Here is an 18,889-nt window from a genome sequence, read left to right as displayed (position 1 = left end):
CAGAAAAATGTATAATCTTCCTACTGGCAGTAAAAGGGGACAAACATTCGCCTCCTCCCAGCCCATGTACAGAAAGCTCTGTCAGCAAGCGACTTCACTGGGAGGGCATAGTGTCAGTCCAGGACATTCGTGTGATCTTGGACGAGCGAGCGCTTATGGCTAAAACTCCTGAATAAAGGGAGAACGTTCTAAAATTCAGTACAAGGAAACCGGGCAGCAGCAGTTCCCATAATATGCTTTCATGGGGGAAGTAACAGAACCTACCCCCATCTTTCTCTTAGAGCGGATAAAGACAGTTCTATACCTTCATCTACCGGGGTTTCTTGTTCCTGTGGCCGTTACCCATGTCCTTTGCCGTCGCCCCCTTCTGTCCTGCCAGAGCAGATGCAGACTCCCTGTGCCACCACCAAATCGTAGCTCCTCCTCACTCGGACGCCATGTTCTGCGCGCGCACACTGCATTCTGGGTAGAGGTAGACGAGACATGGTAGCTTTGGTTCCCTTTAGAGGAAGGCACCTTCGGCGTGTCTGGGAACAAAATGTCATCACGTGACGGCCGGGCAGTGCGAGCGCGGTGTCTCTTAGCGACGCACTGTCTCCCCCTGCTTGCTCCCAAATTGCAGAAATAGGGAATAAAAGGAGTGAGGCGGCACATAGTTCGCTGTGCTGCGAATCCTCACCAATTGGCCGCGAACGTCGTCGAGAACGACGCTCCCCCCGAAACGACGGTAACTACCAGACAGAGGAGTCCCTGTGATTCCTCACGCCGCTACTTGTCTTGTATCTGTGGCCCTTCCTCAGAGCGGATATGCTGGGCCAGTAGGGCTTGGTGACCAGACCGCGGGGGGCACCAGGCCGTTCACCGGCGGGCCCAGCAAGTGTCCCTTCGACACCTCTTTGTGACTGCTGCAGAAGACTTCCAGCCACTTGAGAGTGAGACATGCTGCCTGCTCTGCGGTGCCCGGTATCGGAGCCCATATAGGTCCTGTGTAGATCCGTGAGATGCCATTATTCCGTTGCTGGTGCTTCATGTGTGTGTGCTGGTCTCCCATAACTCGTCACCATGGGACGGACTGGTAGGGATTCCCACCTCTCCAGAATTTTTACGGAGGTTGACAGTAATTATGCACAAGGCGGGTAAACAAGCATTTGCAATGCAATAGGTCTCGCATTTACGCGAGTTTAAGCTATTGGCATTGTACATGACAATGCCTTTTATTTATGTTTTTAAAACGAAAACAAAAATAAAAGGCATTGTCATTTACAATGCCAATAGCCCAAACTCGCGTAAATGCGAGATCTATTTATTGCATTGCAAATGCTTGTGTTTTTTAAGCAGTCTCGGCGAGTAGCGCTGTCCAGCGAAAGATGTTCGAACGTATGTCACGGAGACTTCGATAAAAGTTTATGCACTTACTTCTGTAAACATGTGAATATGTGTTTTGCTAGCGGAACGCAATTACCAGTCAGAGTGGTAAACTAATAAAAGACGGACCACCTATAATAATGCATTTCCTGTTTGTGTATTTTTTTTAATGCTTTTTTTCTCATATAGTATTCTGTTTGTTAATATTTTTGTTTGCTCTTTTAATCAAAGATATCACATTCGAATCCCTCCAGGTTGCCACTATGACTGTGAGTGATACGGAACCAAGACATTGACAAAGTATTTTTGTGCTGCATCTTGATGTCTCTTAATTTTTGATAGTTTAGGGAGTTGGACGTGACATAAATGTTGACATGTTTGTTGGAAGCAGTGTGGAGGAAATGTGTGATCACCTCTGGCTGCGGGAGGGTGCTGGAAGCTTTGATGAAAGGGAGGGCGTAAATGGCGTGGCCTCAGATTTGGTAGGGTCCGTGTCCAGAAACTTGTTGGCTTAGGAAAGCAAAGCTTTACACGCGTGTAAAGGAAACATTTGTTTGCATTGCTGTGCCCACGTGAAGTCACCGTTGGTGTAACCACAGTGACATTGTACATGCTTTCTGGGCCTTTCTTGGAACCAGCTTGTCTGTGCGCATATATACTCACCAGGGAGGGCACTCAGTGAAGCCATGGAGAAATAGTATATAGTTTATTTATTAGGATAAGGGCACATGTCTCTGAATCCAAGTGTAAGAAGGGAGAAGCGGTTAATTGATATGTGCCCTCTACAATTATGTATGGCTTGGCCTCGGCTGCACAGAGTGTTAGTATAGGTGCACAAAGACTGATGCTCCATGTCAACCGCAATATTCTTTAGCACACTGTTATTTCATAGCCAAGAAGATTCTCTGCACTCTACATGATCATTCCCTGCCCGTCAAGGTACGTAATTGTCCTTAACATGAGGCTTTACCAAAATTACATTGCCATTAACTAAATAGTAAATGAGAAATTTCTGCACACACGTCTGGCGGCCTGAGAGATTCCTGACACCTTAAATCGTGACGGGCAAAGTTAGTTTATACGATTGTCGTTAACGTTTAGGAAACGGGCTGGTGTTAGATGCACCTTTGCTGTGTGCCGAAGTAGCTTGGTAAGGGAGGGCGCGTGCTGAGAGGGCGGCCGTGTGCAAACAGCAAACAATAGTTAACATATCCCAATTATATTACGGAAGCTTTCACCCATTAACTGCAGTGCACGTGTAGTAAGCGCTTAGGCAGACTCACTTAATTTTGCAGCAGGGGGAGGGCGGCCAGCGAAAGCGGCTGCAGACTTGGGCTGGCTGGCGGTCTAGGTCACGTCTGTGCCAGAAAGGCTTGCTCAGCTACAAGTTGCAGCCCTCTGGTCTCTAGAGCTACGAATGATGGACCACCTCTCTGCCGGCGGCCGCAGTGATTATGAGTTTCAGCCTCTGCTCGTGATCTGGGTCCGGCTGTGTCGGCGTTGCGGGAACTGAGCTCCTTATTGCAGGAAGCACTGCAGCATGAGCAAAATGAAACTGATTTCAGATATTTCGCCGCACTGCGCATGATTAAATTCTAGTGTTAGACTGTAACGGCGCTGATCTCCCCTTTATCACTTGAGAAGAAAGTTGTTTTGATACGAAGAGAGATACTGTGTTTCGTTTTCTTTTCGCAAGCCTCTCGCTCCGCCACATTCTTGTGATCTACGTTAGAAGCATAAACCTTCACTGTTGGTATATGGCTTCAAGCGTGCCAGACACAGACAATTATCTCAGGCATTAAGTATCTGCCTATGAGTGGACGCTCTGTAGCTGAGAGACTCCCTGTGCGATCAATGATAAGATCCGGCCACTCGTGTTTAATGATTGCAGTAAAGAGAAGCTGATACGGAATGTTTTGTTTTTTTCCGCCGCACGATGATGAAACATGAAACCAAAAGCACACAGGCTAACGCCTCGGAAGAAAAAAAAAAAGCTGTCGCCATTGCGCCTCACACAGCACTCGTGGGGTAAGGCGGCAGCCATTGTTAAAGTGAAAGCGTGAATGAAAAAACAAGCACCCGTTTGCTGTGATGGGACACAACGGAAGCCTCTCAGAGAAGGAGGGCTCGAGGGTGAGGCAAGGACACAATGCACACATGACGAGCAACAGACGATGGGTGGGCGGAGCCTAAGGGAGACTGGGCATGCACCAACCCCACTTCCAATGAAGCCGGACAGAAAACCAACGACAATAGATCTCGCAAGCGAGCAGCGCATGCGCTGCAACGCAGGCAAGACCTAAAAAAGGGAAACCATTAATAAACCCTGTATTTTTTTTTCGCCTCTGAAATATGAAGACATGACTTCAAAAGTATTGTAGAACTTCTCAAACTTCGTAAATGATTATTCTAAAAAGCAGACATAATGCCATGAAGATGTTGCACGTCATCACATTAAAAATTCAAGCCTTTGCCCTCTTAAAGTCAAAATAAATGGACGTATGTGTGTGCTTGAATAGAAAATGCCTTGTGTTAGCTAAGTGAGATCGTCTTTTCTGTTCCCAGTAAACCTGGTATAGTGTAAAGAAGATATATGGCCCATCGAGGTTGATAAAAAAAAAAATCCCTTGCAGTTGACTTATTGGATGATGTAAAAAAGAAAATCAATGTATGTTCTTTGCATGCACAGGATGCTGTACAATACTTTAGGTCCAGTTTGCTCAAAAGCATAGGTACTGGAAGACCATTTTCGTAGGGGCCAAAAAGTACAGTCACAGTGAGGGAGGCAAATAAGCTGAGTCTAGGCGGAGCAAAGCATGTATGTAATGGCCGCCCAAATACTTCCTAATTTGTCCTACGGCTTGGCTCCATGGTGTGGCAAAGAATTGCACATACTGAATACACTGCAGACAAAGATCTATAAAGCAGTTTTCGACCTGCCCAAATCAGCAGTCCTCGCAGGTCAGACTGGAATTTGGGCTCCAGCACCAGAAATTCCTAGGAATGAGCAGTTTTATTAAACTGTGCCACAAGCTCCGCTCTTCTGACCCGGACACTCTAAACAACTTATGCTGGGAAGAAATCAAGCTCCAGGGGGATCCAGTATCATCTAACTCCTGGGGAAGCTTTCTGAGAGAGTCCCTGGCTGAGATGGACCTACAAACAGCATGGGCCAATAGGTTGGATAGAGGAAGCTTTGGCAAAATAGTAAACAGCACAGCTAAAAAGAAATCCTTGTGGGCTGACAAACGAGCTCTCCCAAGCGGCGGCACGGGTGGACAGTCATTAATTCTTATAGATTTTTGTTTTGAGGCCACAACCATATCTATCCGCCCATTTCAGCTCACAGCTAAAAACGAGTTTTTTAAAGTATCGAATGGGTGTGCATGAGGCAAAGGATTTATACCCTCAGTGGAAAACGCCACTCAAAACGGAGTCCTGCAGACTATGTGGCTCTAAAAAGGAAACATAAATCCTCCTAACATGTGCCTGTACAGCCGTTTTAGACCAAAGGAGAAAGTACTTGAAATCTATTTTTAATGAGCTGAACATTCGTTCTAGCAGGCAAGCGGTGATTTGCTGGCTAGAGGGTACATCGTCCATACTAGCATGCCGTGGAACTAAATACATGAATCTAGTCAGCAGACTTTTACGGCAATCTGAGGGAGATCTTAATTAACATGAGTCCAATGTGATCACCAGTATCCCCTTTGGGTTCTTATTCCCCTGGCGCTCCAAGTAAAAGTTACCAATGTAATTGTTTTTAAACCCTAATCTTACTGATAAGTGATGTGGATTTTATTCTGGACAATAAGGTTTTAGTTTATTGTAATATTTATTTAGGGGAATGGGGGGGGTTTGTTTTGTTTTGTAATGATTTTAAGTAATCAAACAATAAAACTTGACAGACTGTATGTAATGTGGACACTGAGTATTGGAGTTTTATTGAGGGTTTTGATGCCATACTGCAGTGGTTCCCAAACTGTGCACCGTGGCTCCCTGGGGAGCTGTCAAACCTAGCCAGGGGAGCCACGAACCAAGCACTTTAATGCATTCAATGTTGAAGGGTCTGTTGGCTTCAGTTAAAATAATTAGTCTTAAACGCATGATGTCAATGATTTGTAAGTGACATTCCCAAAGCTGTAAATGTAGTGCCTCAATCGATGGCATGTCGAGGGAGATTACCGCCATATTTCACCTGATCCCCACGTTCCAACACTCCCAAAGTAAGCAGAAGATGCCTGATTTATTTTTGTAGGTTTCGCCTACGCAGCGCGCATGTGTTGCATAGGAGACCTTTAGCTGTCGTACAGCTCTTTTTCCAAGCACATACTCGTGGCGGCATACAGCTTGCGGGAGTGCGCAGCGGCGCGCCACAAGCACAAGTGTGTGCTTTGAAAAAGAGCAAACAGCTGCTACTTAGCGCGCGCGCATGCACTCCCCCCCACCCCTCCCACTTGTTTACTTCTTCAAGCCCGCCCAGCTGCAAGAGTTGTCTCCTGTGTGTGCGCGTGTGCACTCCCTCCCCCCTCCCACTTGTTTACTTCTTCAAGGCTCAATTCCGTCCAGCTGCAAGAGCTGTCTCCTGTACCGATATTCCATTTTGCAACTTGTATAATTGTGCTATGTGCTGCGAAATGGTTTACGCAAAGTAATTAACTACAGAAATATACTTAAACGGCAAGTTGTTAAGCCTTCTATTCCAGGACCAAATGGCTTAGTGCGTTTTAAAATGCACTGTTTCCCGGAAAATGACCCTCCAGGCTGTGTATTGTTCCAGTCCAGTAAAGGGAGTGCCCACGGGTAAATCTGACTAGGATCTAAAGATGTCTGTGCCCACATTCTTCAAAAGAGTATCCCACGCCCCTTCCGCTCACCCCCCCCCCCCTTTCCCACCCGAAGTTTGGTTTTAGGTGCGCATCTGCTGACTTTAATTCCATTCCGAAATTAAAACGCAGCTGCTTTGCAACATGTAACACTTTAAAAATGTAAATATTTCTTCTATGGCGTCTTAGAGCTGAGATGATGCTCGACCGTGACTCAACAAGGTTGTCTCCGAGAGGCGTCTCTTCTCCGATCCTCTGGTCCAACTCCACCCTGCTTTAACTCTTCTCCGGCCGCATTTCTTTCTCCACCCTTCCCTTTCTTCTCCCCCTCATCTCTGCTCTCCGCTCCCCTTTAACAGGCTTCCTTTTCGTCCACCCCTTTCTTTCCCTCTTTTATCTTCGTTTCCCTTTTCAATACCCGTACCACTCCTCTTGACTGCAGGGCCTTAATTAGGGCAGTTTAGGTGTTAGTGGTGTTTTCCGGGAGGTTGTCCCGTGGGCGTGACCGAGGAACAAACCAGCCCGGGGAGTTGAAGCAGACGGGCGTACTTTTGGCAACTGCGAAACATTAAACTGTTGTATGGCTAATAGAATTTTGTTGCGTTACTTACAGTGAGCCTATTCTCTACATAATGGCACATTCTTGATGCTCATTTGGCTTTTCCTCCTTCACAGTGGCCCATATTTACGTGCATTGAGCTTGATATGGTGAATTTTAATTCTTCCTTCTTTATTACCCATAATTAACGCATATTGATTTCACTTCCTCAATCATTAGTGGACCTACTCATTGTGAAGCAATTTCTACATGCAGTGATTCTCACATGGCGCTTCTTTACTTGTAGAATCCACTATCCCTTAGTGGATCCCCTGAGCAACTACCTGGGTGGCTCACCCCTGGCACCCTTAATCTTTGCATACTTCCTACCTCTGAGTGAGACCCTACGCCATTTCCTGGACCCGTACACACATGTGCTTCCTCCACCCTCTCTCTCTCTTCCTCCACTCTCTATCTCTCTCTACCTCATGCTCTTTCTCTCTCTCTCTCTCTCTCTCTCTCTCTCTCTCTCTCGCTCTCTCGCTCTCTCTCCCTCTCTCTCTCTTCCTCCCCACCCCTCTCTCTCTACCCCTCTGTCTCTACCTCTCTCACTACACACCTCTCTCTCTACCTCTAAGTGGCAGCCAGAGCCTGATAGCACTGCTTGTTTAAAAAAAAAAAAAGCATTGGCATAGCCAATAGGTCTCGCCTTTGGGGCCATGTAAGTGTTTAACCATGCAACAGTTAATGTTGTTGCACCAAGGATATTGTGCTGCATAACTAAATACTTAAGGTCCCAAAAGCGAGACCTATTGGCTATGCCAATGCTTGTTTAGATTTGTTAATAGTTTTGTTTTTTTCCAAATACATTTTACACCAATGCAAGTTATCAGGAAAGTACAGTTGTCCTGTCTATTAAACACACTAAGTATTATTAAGTATTGACATTTGTATTTGAATCATAGGTACTTCCAGTAACACACACATTTCCAGACAGGCCTCCTCTCTCCTAGAGCACAGGGAAGTAAAACACCATATACGGCATAATGCCAACATTTGAAAGCAAGAAATAGGGACATTAAAAAAAACAAATCTGGGGAATTTATTTTACGTGCATTGATTTGTAGGCAATTTTAGAGATAAGAGACAGCAAAAATAAAGCTATATTTGGTTTAAAAATCGTGTGTCACCCTGCTGAGACAGGTGTGTTGGCACGTTTGAAATGGGTTGAATTGGAAGTGCATGTAAATATTCTTCAAGCGCAGAAACACTTTGGCAATGGGTCCTACATGCATATGGGGTGCTATCTAGTACTGTAAGTGGGATAAAAAGTTTGAGAAGTGTACTCTAAAAAAGGCAAGGGCACAGAAGTATAACTAGGAATATTTTATTAGGGGCGCCGCCTTAATAATATGAAACACCCTGCGTATATGAGTATAATACCTTCATCAGCTTCATCCCAATTATTTTCAGGGAGAAAAATGCTTCCGAGGCCGGGCTTACATACCCCTCCCCACCCTCCAAAAAAAGTAACAGTGGGAAGCCACGGGCAATGGCCAATGTGTCAAGGGAGCCGTGGGTCGGAAAAGTTTGGGAAACACTGCCATATTGCCACCCTGTCAAAAAAAGCCTCTAGACTGCCATTTGAAAAAGCTTTGTTATGCAGTATCTGAGGTACTATCCCTTTGCTTCTCCAACTAGTAGCCCATGAGCTACTGGTAGCTCTCCAGCTATCTTTAAGTAGTGGTCCTGTGTGCATTCCCGTCTATTAAATCTGAAGCTTTTGTTTGGCTGAATAAATATATGAACCCCAAAATCGAAAAGTTTGCATTTGAGATGAAAATGTTTGTAGTTTTCAGACCCCATAGTTTGATGTTTGGAGAAAATATATCTAAAGCTGATATTTAATTGATGAATCAAGTCACAGGGGGCCAGTTATTATCAATATTATTAACTTGGTGCTAGAGGCATTGCAGCTCTGGCTGCCATGTTTTACCTATGTAAAGGCATTCAAATGAACAAAACCTTTTTAGGTCTCGCCTGACACAGCGCTTTAGCGCTGCTCTGGCGAGACTTATAGTAAGCGAGTTTTGGAAGTGCAAACAGTGGCTTTTCAGGCCTCCAAATACAGTGCATGTTCCCCGGGCGCGCGCACCATTTGGCAGCCTGAAAAGCACTGCCTGTTCACTTGCTTTGATGTCCTCAGTGAGCCGCGGGGCCACTGAGGACATCAAAGTGCACACCATTTGCCACCCCCTTGTTTTTTCCTTTGATCCCTATCTTTCCCTTCCTCAATCTCACCCTCTCCCTGCCTTTTACAACTGTGGCCCGCACCACTGCGCCCGCCCCCACTCCCCCCTCCCATTCCCTCCTCGTCAGCTTCAGTGCGCTCTTGTTCTCTGTCTCCCAAACATCATCCAGCAAGATGCCATGGCTGGTTTCACTTTCTTTGTTTAATCACTGTGGCCTTTTATTTACCCCTCCCACCTGCCAAACAGCATCCAGCAGCATTCACCATGGCTTTTTATTTATGTAATAGAGCGCCCGTAATGCTAGTTCATGATAAGCAGTGACCATGTACGTGATGTGCGTGTAAGAGAGAGAACAAGGTGGGGTTGGTATCCGAGCAAAGAAGTATTTCCGTTTATTCGCTCAGGTGTGGCATAAAGTCCACATTTTACTTCTAGCACAGATTATCTGATGCACTCATTCGCCAGCAACCACGTATTCATTATCAATTTAACATCAACAAGTTGTGTAAAGTGCGTCTAATCGCCCCCAAGGGTAACCAGGCGCTGAGGCTGCTGCAGTGGGGGTTTCAGTTGAACAGTCAGGTCTCGAGTCTTTTCCAGTCCTGAGCTTTCGTTTAATAATGTGATGCATTGTGGGAGCCGTAGTCCTGCCTCACTGGAGTTGCACCAGTGGGATTAACAGATCTGCTAACAGTGATTTAAAAAGTGAAAGGGCTGGGGCACGAGCCCCAGTGTTGCAGTTACTGGCGGCCTCGTGGGGCAGCACGTGGTGCACTAGTTAAAAGCCGGGCGCTTAACAGTGGTGGTGTAAGCGCACCAGCTAATGGCACCAAGCTGTAGGCTGAGAATGTGATCTGAAATAGCGGACTCTATTCTGCCTTTCTGTGTGTCTCTAGACCCATGTTGTGCTGGTAAATGGTAATATATTCAGTGTTTAACCCATTAGCAGTGAGATGCTTGTATTTCATGTACTGCTGCATGCCTCACACTGCTGCATGCCTCACACTGCTGCATGCCTCACACTGCTGCACGCCACACACTGCTGCACGCCTCACACTGCTGCACGCCGCACACTGCTACACAAAACACTGCTACACAAAACACTTCTGCACGCCACGCACTGCTGCACGCCACACACTGCTGCACGCTGCACAATGCTACACGAAACACTGCTGCACGGCACACACTGCTGCACAGCACACACTGCTGCACGCTGCACGCCACACACTGCTGCACACTGCTGCATTACTCACTGCTGCACGCCACACACTGCTGCACGCCTCACACTGCTGCACACCTCACACTGCTGCACGCCACACACTGCTGCACGCCACACACTGCTGCACGCCACACACTTCTGCACGCCACACACTTCTGCAAGCCACACACTACTGCACGCCGCACACTGCTGTATGCTGCACACTGCTACACGAAACATTGCTGCATGCCACACACTACTACTGCTGCACGCCGCACAATACCGCACGCCACACACTGCTTCGCACACTGCTGCATTACACTGCTGCACGCCTCACACTGCTGCACGCCTCACACTGCTGCACGCCTCACACTGCTGCACGCCTCACACTACTGCACGCCTCACACTGCTGCACGCCGCACACTGCTGCACGCCTCCCACTGCTGCACGCCTCCCACTGCTGCACGCCTCCCACTGCTGCACGCCGCACAATGCTACACGAAACACTGCTGCACGGCACACACTGTTGCACGGCACACACTGTTGCACGCCGCACACTGCTGCACACTGCTGCACGCAGCACACTGCTACACGAAACACTGCTGCACGGCACACACTGTTGCACGGCACACACTGTTGCACGCCGCACACTGCTGCACACTGCTGCACGCAGCACACTGCTGCACGCAGCAAACTGCTGCACGCCGCACACTGCTGCACGCCGCTGCACGCCACACAGTGCTGCATGCCTCACACTGCTGCACGCCTCACACTGCTGCATGCCTCACACTGCTACACAAAACACTGCTGCACGCCTCACACTGCTGCACGCCACACACTGCTGCACGCCGCACACTGCTGCACGCCGCACAATGCTACACGAAAAACACTGCTGCACGCCACACACTGCTGCATGGCACACACTGCTGCACACTGCTGCATTACTCACTGCTGCATGTTGCACGACACTGCTGCACGCCTCACACTGCTGCACGCCTCACACTGCTGCACGCCTCACACTGCTGCACGCCGCACACTGCTGCACGCCGCACACTACTGCACGAAACAATGCTGCACGCCACACACTGCTGCACGAAACACTGCTGCACGCCACACACTGCTGCACGACACTGCTGCACACTGCTGCACGACACTGCTGCATGCTGCACGACACTGCTGCATGCTGCACAACACTGCTGCATGCTGCACGACACTGCTGCATGCTGCACGACACTGCTGCATGCTGCACGACACTGCTGCACGCCGCACACTGCTGCACACCGCTGCACGCCACACAGTGCTACATGCCTCACACTGCTACACAAAACATTGCTGCACGCCACACACTGCTACTGCTGCACGCCGCACACTACCGCACGCCACACACTGCTTCGCACACTGCTGCATTACACAGCTGCATGCCTCACACTGCTGCACGCCTCACACTGCTGCACGCCTCACACTGCTGCACGCCTCCCACTGCTGCACGCCTCCCACTGCTGCACGCCTCCCACTGCTACACGCCTCCCTCTGCTGCACGCCGCACAATGCTACACGAAACACTGCTGCACGGCACACACTGTTGCACGACACACACTGTTGCACGCCGCACAGTGCTGCACGCAGCACACTGCTGCACACTGCTGCATGCAGCACACTGCTGCACGCCGCACACTGCTGCACGCCGCTGCACGCCACACAGTGCTGCATGCCTCACACTGCTGCACGCCTCACTGCTGCACGCCTCACACTGCTGCATGCCTCACACTGCTGCATGCCTCACACTGCTGCATGCCTTACACTGCTGCATGCCTTACACTGCTGCACGCCTCACACTGCTGCACGCCATACTGTTGCACGCCTCACACTGCTGCACGCCTCACACTGCTGCATGCCTCACACTGCTACACAAAACACTGCTGCACACCTCACACTGCTGCACGCCACACACTGCTGCACGCCGCACACTGCTGCATGCCTCACACTGCTACACAAAACACTGCTGCACACCTCACACTGCTGCACGCCACACACTGCTGCACGCCGCACACTGCTGCGCGCCGCACAATGCTACACGAAAAACACTGCTGCATGCCACACACTGCTGCATGGCACACACTGCTGCACACTGCTGCATTACTCACTGCTGCATGTTGCATGACACTGCTGCACGCCTCACACTGCTGCACGCCTCACACTGCTGCACGCCGCACACTGCTGCACGCCGCACACTGCTGCACGCCGCACACTGCTGCATGCCGCACACTGCTGCACGCCTCACACTCCTGCACGCCTCACACTGCTACACAAAACAGTGCTGCACGCCACACACTGCTGCATGCCACACACTGCTGCACGCCACACACTGCTGCACACTGCACAATGCTACACGAAACACTGCTGCACGGCACACACTGCTGCACAGCACACACTGCTGCACACTGCACGCCACACACTGCTGCACACTGCTGCATTACTCACTGCTGCATGCTGCACGACACTGCTGCACGCCACACACTGCTGCACGCCTCACACTGCTGCACGCCACACACTGCTGCACGCCACACACTGCTGCACGCCACACACTGCTGCACGCTGCACACTTCTGCAAGCCACACACTACTGCACGCCGCACACTGCTGTATGCTGCACACTGCTACACGAAACATTGCTGCACGCCACACACTACTACTGCTGCACGCCGCACACTACCGCACGCCACACACTGCTTCGCACACTGCTGCATTACACAGCTGCACGCCGCACACTGCTGCACGCCTCACACTGCTGCACGCCTCACACTGCTGCACGCCTCACACTGCTGCATGCCGCACACTGCTGCACGCCGCACACTGCTGCACGCCGCACACTGCTGCACGCCTCCCACTGCTGCACGCCTCCCACTGCTGCACGCCGCACAATGCTACACGAAACACTGCTGCACGGCACACACTGTTGCACGGCACACACTGTTGCACGCCGCACACTGCTGCACACTGCTGCACGCCGCACACTGCTGCACGCCGCACACTGCTGCACACCGCACACTGCTGCACGCCGCTGCACGCCACACAGTGCTGCATGCCTCACACTGCTGCACGCCTCACACTGCTGCACGCCTCACACTGCTGCACACCTCACACTGCTGCACGCCTCACACTGCTGCACGCCATACTGCTGCATGCCTCACACTGCTGCATGCCTCACACTGCTACACAAAACACTGCTGCACGCCTCACACTGCTGCACGCCACACACTGCTGCACGCCGCACACTGCTGCACGCCGCACAATGCTACACGAAAAACACTGCTGCACGCCACACACTGCTGCATGGCACACACTGCTGCACACTGCTGCATTACTCACTGCTGCATGTTGCACGACACTGCTGCACGCCTCACACTGCTGCACGCCTCACACTGCTGTGCGCCTCACACTGCTGCACGCCTCACACTGCTGCACGCCTCACACTGCTGCACGCCGCACACTGCTGCACGCCGCACACTCCTGCACGCCGCACACTACTGCACGAAACAATGGTGCATGCCACACACTGCTGCACGAAACACTGCTGCACGCCACACACTGCTGCACACTGCTGCACGACACTGCTGCACACTGCTGCACGACACTGCTGCACGACACTGCTGCACGACACTGCTGCATGCTGCACGACACTGCTGCATGCTGCACGACACTGCTGCATGCTGCCCGACACTGCTGCATGCTGCACGACACTGCTGCATGCTGCACGACACTGCTGCATGCTGCACGACACTGCTGCATGCTGCACGACACTGCTGCATGCCTCACACTGCTACACAAAACATTGCTGCACGCCACACACTGCTACTGCTGCATGCCGCACACTACCGCACGCCACACACTGCTTCGCACACTGCTGCATTACACAGCTGCATGCCTCACACTGCTGCACGCTTCACACTGCTGCACGCCTCACACTGCTGCACGCCTCACACTGCTGCACGCCTCACACTGCTGCACGCATCACACTGCTGCACGCCTCCCACTGCTGCACGCCTCCCACTGCTGCACGCCTCCCACTGCTGCACGCCGCACAATGCTACACGAAACACTGCTGCACGGCACACACTGTTGCACGGCACACACTGTTGCACGCCGCACACTGCTGCACGCCGCACACTGCTGCACACTGCTGCACACTGCTGCACGCAGCACACTGCTGCACGCCGCTGCACGCCACACAGTGCTGCATGCCTCACACTGCTGCACGCCTCACTGCTGCACGCCTCACACTGCTGCATGCCTCACACTGCTGCACGCCTCACACTGCTGCATGCCTTACACTGCTGCACGCCTCACACTGCTGCACGCCTCACACTGCTGCACGCCATACTGTTGCACGCCTCACACTGCTGCACGCCTCACACTGCTGCATGCCTCACACTGCTACACAAAACACTGCTGCACACCTCACACTGCTGCACGCCACACACTGCTGCACGCCGCACACTGCTGCATGCCTCACACTGCTACACAAAACACTGCTGCACACCTCACACTGCTGCACGCCACACACTGCTGCACGCCGCACACTGCTGCACGCCGCACAATGCTACACGAAAAACACTGCTGCACGCCACACACTGCTGCATGGCACACACTGCTGCACACTGCTGCATTACTCACTGCTGCATGTTGCACGACACTGCTGCACGCCTCACACTGCTGCACGCCTCACACTGCTGCACGCCTCACACTGCTGCACGCCTCACACTGCTGCACGCCTCACACTGCTGTACGCCGCACACTGCTGCACGCCGCACACTGCTGCACGCCGCACACTCCTGCACGCCTCACACTCCTGCACGCCTCACACTCACACAGAGCGGGGGGACTAGAGGCACGTGTCCTGTGGTAGCTGCGACTAGATGCCGCTCAGGGAACCAGCTAGTTAAAGCTTGCACGTGAGGCCACCCTGGTGCAGAACAGGAGTCGGCACTGATGCTGCGGGGCGTGTGCATGACGGTGTGTTAGTGCACACATACGTCCGTCTGGAAGGGGGATAGAGGCGCTAGACAAAGGAACATGCCTCCTTAAATATGTGTGCGGTAATCGGTGCCTTCTGTGAGGTGGTGGCCGTGTGCGCCACACGACAGAGGGAACAGGCCACGGCTTACAGGTGGTGGCGGGCGTTGCACAGACCAGGAGTGTCTGTGCTATGGTGCATATGTGTTGGACAGGCCACACGAAGGGCTTGCGCCCCCCCCGCATGACAGGGCCCAAGCCCCGGCCCCCCAGGCGCGACCCACGAGAATCACCCGCACCCCGTCTCCCGACGGAACTCCTGCCCTCGGACCTCCCTGTAGCACGGGCCCAAGCCACCACCGGCTCCCTCGGCCGGGTCAAGCCGCCATCTTGGGCCCTGCGCCACGAGGCCGCGTGGCCTTCCCCCGACCCTAACCCTGGGCCTGGCCGGCCCCGACATCCCGGCACCATCCTCCACCCAGGAGGTGAGCGGATCACTTGGCAGGTCAATGGGAGGACGAAGTGCCAAGGACTCTCCCCTGCCAGGTGACGATCGCCTCCAGCTCCCCCAGGCACCGGCTCCACCCCCCGCTGGGTGTCTGGACACCTTCATCCCGGACCCTCCGACCTCCAAGTGCGAGGGTCCGGACATCAAAGGGCACCTGCCCTATAACTGGAGCAGCTGCGGAGCAGGAAGGCAGTTGTATCCTGGAGTCGAGAGACACCGAGAGAACTCAGCCTTGACGGACTACTGGCGCTGCCGTAGCCCTATCTTGTGATCTATCGTCCTGCCTGCTGGCGCTGCCGCGGCCTTCTGCAACATCCATCCTCGTCGGGACCTGCTGGCGCTGCCGCGGTCCGTTGTAACGACCATCTTCACCGGGACCTGCTGGCGCTGCCGCGGACCGTACATCGACCATCTTCACTGGGACCTGCTGGCGCTGCCGCGGCCCGTGTATCGACCATCTTCACTGGGACCTGCTGGCGCTGCCGCGGCCCGTACCAGCTAGACCACCTAAGCTCGAGGATTGTGAGCTACCCATCATACCATCTCAACTACCAGCCTGGTAACCAGACTGTCCCGCTACCCCCTTTTCCCATCTTGAGAGACTTGAATCGAGGGGACCCCTGAGTCCAGACCTCCTTGTACCTTTTCATCGTACCTTAAGAAGTGCTTATAAAGAACGCTAACTCATCTCCTTGTGTGGTATCTGTCTGTGGGGGGGGGAAGTTATTTGTCTGTACGATCGCTGGAGACGGCTCTCCCCGGAGACCTCTCCCCTTGTCCTCGGCCGACCCTCCCGGTCCGTCTAACATTGGTGGCCAGCGGCGCGATCCGAATCAACGCGTAATCGTACAGAGAGTAGCTCACCCCACGACAAAACCACGATGTCAGCTAAAGATAGCGGTTCCACTGAAAAGTTCCAAATGGATAAGTTGGAAGAGTATAACCACCGCGAACTTAAACAATTCTGCATGGAACTAGGCATTGCTACCACCGGCCTGAGTACCAAAGAGGATTTGAAGCGCGCCCTTGAGTCGTGGGCAGAAACTGGGATCACCGGATCCTCCGACCAAAACAGTGTTGCACCAGAGGGGAACGCCACGGCTCCCGAGGAGAGGGGAACGGGCCTCTCGCAGGAGGAGATCCAGGAAAGAGAAAGGACCAGATTACACGAGTTGGAAATGGCACGACTCAAGATGGACGGTGAACTAAAGTTAGCCGAGCAGAAACTAAATCTAGAGCATCTGCGGCTCCGAGAGGAGCGAGAAGAAAAACAGAAACAGAGAGAGCTTGAGGAAAAAAGAATAACACTCGAACACGAACGCAAACTGGCGGAAATAGAACTTCGGAAACAGAATAAAGAGACGGGGGTGCCTGAGCGACCGCACACCCCAGGGGCAACCGAGAAAAAAGTCCACATCCCCAAGGATGTTGTCCGAGAGTATGTCCGAGAAGACGACATACAGCAGTGGTTCAAAGCCTACGAGATCGCCATGACCTCCCACCGGATCGACCGGAGTGATTGGGGAGCTGGACTATGGGGGAGGTTCGTCAACGAAGGTCGCGATGCCCTGTTGCAGCTCCCAGATCACCAAATGTCGTCCTACGACCACATGAAGGCTGCCCTCCTCACCCGCTACGGCCTCACACCCGAGATGTACCGCCAGAGGTTCAGAGATTGCACCCGGATCCCGGGTACAACTTGGGTGGAGTACGTAAACTATTTCAGCCGAGCCTTCGAGGGGTGGATCAAGGGGAGCCATGTAACGACCTACGAACAACTCTTTAACCTCATGGTATGGGAACACCTGTCGAACAACTGCTTCGTCGAGCTCAGGCAGCACCTCCTCGACAGTAAATTGACCGACCCCCGGCAGCTCGCCGCTGAAGCTGACCGATGGGAGAGCACCCGAGTGAGCCGGAGAGGACCGCACGAGCAGAACCGAAGCAACCAAGGCCAGCACCGTCCTCGGGGAGGAGGAGGAGGCCAGGGGCGAGGGAGAGACACCCTCCCGGCAACACCCGTGGCCAGCACCCCGCCCCCGGCCGGCCGGGGAAACCCCCCGATGCGTCCAGGGTTCCGAGCCAATGTCACGTGCCACCGATGCCAGCGAGTCGGCCATTACGCCAATGACCCGAGCTGCCCGCAGAACCAAACACCCAAGCCCCGCCAGGTAGCTGCCGCCGCCCTGGGGGAAGAACGACTGTCAGAGGAACAGGAAGAGTATGAGCCGGCCCAGCAAGAGTGGGAACCGGCCTGCCATGGTTCTAGCGTGCCTAGGGGGAAAAGACATAGTCCCGCGGGCTCCCCTACCCGCCAACACCAGGAAATACGGTCAGTGGGTGACCATTAATGGGCATCGGGCCGAGGCCTTACGTGACACAGGCGCCAGTGTGACGGCCGTCCGCTGTCACCTGGTGAAACCCGAGCAGATCCTGCCGAACATTCTCTGCCCCGTCCGCTCAGCTGACAATTCCGAAAGTCTGTGTCAAATGGCCTGCGTCCCCTTCGAATGGGGAGGGGTCTCCGGCCTGTTGAAAGTGACGGTCCGGGATGATGCCCCCGTGGACTGCCTCCTGGGGAATGACCTTGAGAGTTCCCAATGGGCCACCGTTGAGAGAAGAGAGCACCTGGGGATGCTGGGCCTCCCGGACTGGGCCTGCGTAACCACCGGGTCCAGGGCAGCCCGTGCCGTTCCCCGACCAGAAGAACCGGAATGGCCAGCACCTCCGCCCCCGGTCGCCCCAGTAGAAGACAACGATGAGGCCAACCCCCCGGAGCCAACGACCGAAGGGGACGCGCACCTCCAGGACGTCCCCGGCCTGGCTCAGTGGCGTCAAGAAGGGGGGCCCACCCAAGAACAGTTCCGCCAGGAGCAAAAGACCTGCCCCTCCCTCGAGGGACTCCGCCAACAAGCCAGCGCCCAGAGCGCAGGGGACTCCACCGGAACTCACTGGGTCTACTGGGAGAACGACCTGCTATACAGCGAACAGAGGATCGCAGAGCTAGGGGCCGGTCGAGTACTGGTGGTACCTCTCCGCTTCAGAGACTTCCTGCTCAATCTGGCCCACGATGTCCCCCTGGCTGGACACCTGGGCCAAGACAAAACTTACAGTCGCCTAGTGACCCACTTTTTCTGGCCGAAGATGCGGAACGACGTCCTGAACCACTGCCGGTCCTGCCCCACGTGCC

General features: G+C 53.0%; 1 protein-coding gene across 1 annotated transcript in view; it reads right to left on the bottom strand.

Moving 5' to 3' along the window:
• The window catches only part of TUT4 (terminal uridylyl transferase 4), a 1,269,543-nt gene extending 1,269,075 nt beyond the window's left edge, over nucleotides 1–468 (bottom strand). Inside the window, exon 1 of the mRNA XM_085602613.1 lies at nucleotides 305–468. The gene's annotated coding sequence lies outside the window, so the exon portion shown is untranslated. The remainder of the gene's footprint in view (nucleotides 1–304) is intronic.
• Nucleotides 469–18,889: the final 18,421 nt, after the last annotated feature.

Source organism: Triturus cristatus, chromosome 4_2 (genome assembly GCF_964204655.1).
Source record: "Triturus cristatus chromosome 4_2, aTriCri1.1, whole genome shotgun sequence".
NCBI classification, from domain to species: Eukaryota; Metazoa; Chordata; class Amphibia; order Caudata; family Salamandridae; genus Triturus; species Triturus cristatus.
The sequence above is the reverse complement of the archived record's forward strand: the minus strand, read 5'-3'. Positions and strand labels throughout refer to the sequence as shown.